Raw genomic sequence first — 3,882 nt, forward strand, 5'->3', positions numbered from 1 at the left:
TAATCTTCCAAAAGATGTTATGGAATTTGTCCTTAAAACAAAATATGATAAAACGTTTGTCAAAGCATTTCTTAAAGAAATGTATTTTCAGTATATAACAAAACCTCGGGATGTCATGTTCCGATACAGACCAAAAGCATAAAATGTACCATATAGGCCTTACAACAGTTATTTACAACTACCGGCCTATAATCCAAAATCTCTCGTCACCATCCAACTATGCTCTTGTGCCACTATCTGTAATTTAAAAAGCTGAGTATGTTAGGCTTTGGAGCCTAGTGAGCATATAGGGTTTTCAACCCACAAATAATAAATTTATTAATTTCAACAACCAACAATAAATTTATTAATTTCATAAACCAACAATATCCCTGATTACACATTCCCATTATCCTCACTTTACATCCCTAAACACCTATCACAAGGGTCCTAGTGTAAGAATTTATCATCGGGATGGACTTTACTGCTAAGGAGATTCCTCAGCCATATCTGTCTATAAGGAAACCATGAGGGGGATGTAGTACGCCAGTGAACACGTTGTTCACAAACACCTACAGGTTGCGAGCCTGCCAGCGTTCCACTGGACTGTCTAAAAAAGTCCGTGATCGCCATCTATACTCAGCTAGATGACTAGATCAACAACAACATCGAGGCCTCTCATCATTTTATCACACATCAAGTTATTTCATCTACCCATGTTATACCCAACATATTTGTAGATAATATATATATATATATATATATATATATATATATATATATATATATACATTTTAAATCATTTTAAACATGTATAAAACATTCACTCAACATCCATCTCAAATTAACAAACAACATATATACACATAGCACCTATTTTATATAAAATACTTCATATGTATGTGTAAGGTGAATGTGGCGATACACTCACTTGATTTAACGATAATCAGGTAGCTCTTCGTTTCTTAAAATAATATTCTTTGATGAAACCGAGATGATTTCTCAAAAACCGTGCTTCACGTGGGTAGAGATTCGGCTCGAAAACTATTTTTCCCGGGATCTTCGGGCTCTCCGGGAGTTGCTTATGATGCTAGGATAATATTCTAGGCTTGGGGTGATTTTTCCAAATTAGAAGAAAGTATAGGGTGGGAGAATGAAAGTTTTCAACCCTAAATCAGATGGCATCGAGTGCTGTTTATAGTGGCTGAAGCACCTAATTACGATAGGCGTAAATTTAGAGTACGCGAGGCATACTACTAATTCCACTGGTACGCGGGGCGTACATCATGCTACGCGGGGCGTACTAAGGGATAACTATGGACTCATCAAGGCTACGAAACGTGGTACTCATGCAAAGGAGTGGGGGAGGTGACGGACTCCGAGTCACATACACGAGTACACTGGGCGTACTCCGAGTATGTTGGGCGTACTCCTTTGGACCAACCTCAAAGTTTGTGCCAAAAACTTCAAAAATTTGTAACTTTTACATACGAACTCCGTTTTTGACATTCTTTATATCCATTTGTAGGTGAGACTATGCTCTGCAACTTTTGTTTAGAATCGATCGGTTAATTATGAATTTATTTTTAAAGTGATATTTTTAACAGGTCGGGACAAGAAAAGTTTGTTAAAAATTCATAACTTCTTTATCCGACGTCCGTTTTTGTCTGTCTTTTTACCGTTTCACTACCATTAACAAGATCTTATATTCTCATTTAGGTTGTTTCAGTTAAAAATCACTCGATCTAGAATTCGAGTTTCGGGCTGCATACTGCTAAGTCGAAACTTAGAAAAATCATAACTTCCTCATACGAAGTCAGATTTGGACATTCTTCCTATGAACGACCTCGGTTTAACGAACACTACGAATTTCGTTTAGATCGCTAAACCTAAAAAGCAATGTATCGTAAATTCACTTTTTACCTCACACAACGTCTTGCCGGTTTTGTCGCGAAACTTTGGCAGGTCATAACTTCTTCGTTATAACTCGGATTTCGGTATTTTTTATATCTCCGGAATCCTTGTTTCAGCCACTACAACTTTATTCATAGATATCGGCTTTATCTAACATTTATTTTCGACTCTTCTTTTTATCCTTAGTTTATTAAATCATAATAATTAAGTATAAGCACATACTACTCAAATAACACATCTTTATTATTTTAAAACAGGTTACAAAGGTTGACGTAGACTATTACGTCATCTTTAATGCCTAACCTAGAAACACGGGCGTTACAAAAACCAATTGTTTTGATTATTTGAAACATAAGTTCTTGATGTTTGAGATTTCACAAAATTCCTAGTATTTGAGTTATGAATTGAACTTTGAAGCTTGTGGTTTTCTTTTGGAAAAATATTTTTGTGTTGGATTTTTTGACAAATATTTTGTGTTTGAGCGTATATTTTATGAATAAAGGAATTCTTTTGAGAAGATGTCTGAACTGGTTTAGAATCTCTCTTTTCAGATGATTTAGTTAACACAACATTTTGTTTATTTCGAGACTTAATGTTTTGCCAATAAAACTGTTTTCTTGCTTTTGTCATTGAAATTCCGTTTTCTTTTGAAATCTTTTCAATTTTTTCTTTGAAATTTAGAGTACTTCGTTTAGATTTTTGTGAAAAGGTTTCATTAACTTGTTGTTCAACTTTTGATTTTTCTGTTTTAACAACCTATTTTCTTTGTGGTTTTTGTGTTTGAAAAGTTAACGAGTTCTTGTTGAGGTTATTTTCGACTGTGCTTTGGTTTGAGAAAAATCCTTCCTTCAAAGCTTTCTTGTTGTCTTCTTCAACAAGTTTGCTGATGTCAGGTTTAACTTGATCACCATTTCCTTGAGTTACAAAACCCTTGATTTGGGAATACAACTTCATCTGTGCATTTGAATTTTGGATACACAACCAAATTTGATTCAAGATAATGAGGACCCTTTTCTTTCATAACTCTGTTGAATTTCTCAGTTTCTCTATAAACTGGATCGACTACAACCCCGGGTATGGTTGTATTGTTTGAAACATCATCGTTATCATCATCACTCTTTGTTTAACTATATTCGACAGTTTCGAAGTTGAGGGTTGCTTAGTGTCAACTTTAACCGAAGAATCATAACATTATTCTTTACCCTTAGCCAAAGAAGTAACATTAATGACAGATAATTGAGAACAGTCAACAACTTCTTCTTCTTCGGTTTCAACTTTCACTAATATCATCGGAATCATCTTCAATATCAGCAAAATTGTTTTAGGAGTTGGATGTCGAATTCTCATTTCTTTTTAAAATCCTGATTTGTTCATTTTTGGTCAAGGTCTCATTTACAATATTAACTAAATCATTAGCATCTAAGCATTTGGGACCTTATCAAATTCCGAGATTTTATTTTCACAGTCACAGGAAGTCGAATCTATTTTCTCCTTTTATAAAGCTAAGAAGGGCAGAAGTTTCCTATGATGTTCTTTGGTAATACCAGACGAATGATGTAAAGCAGTTAACTTCCCATACAAACTTTTTAGCAGTATTACAATAAATGTTTCTTTGTTTATGCAAATCTTTATTAACAGTTCTGAGACTGTCTCGGTCACACATTACTTGAGTCAACCGTAAGTCTAATTGATCTATCATAGTTTTCTTTGTCTCCTAAAATCCTCTGAGCTTCTAGTAGTTGTGTATTGAACTTTTTGGCATCACTACTAGCATAAATAAGCAGATTAGTAACATAAGTAATAGCTTCATCAAACTCAGATAATATCAAATTATATGTACTAGAGGGGATATTAAAAGATTGAAAAAGAGAACGTACCTACGATGTCATGGGGGACTTGTGAGTAGATGTTGAAACGAAACACCTCCCAGTGACTTTCTCCTCATCCTCATCCTCATGCTTGGCAAACATTTCCCCATGATTAGGGTTT

Source organism: Lactuca serriola, chromosome 8 (assembly GCF_051521515.1).
Source record: "Lactuca serriola cultivar US96UC23 chromosome 8, Lser_US96UC23_V15, whole genome shotgun sequence".
Classification (NCBI taxonomy): domain Eukaryota; kingdom Viridiplantae; phylum Streptophyta; class Magnoliopsida; order Asterales; family Asteraceae; genus Lactuca; species Lactuca serriola.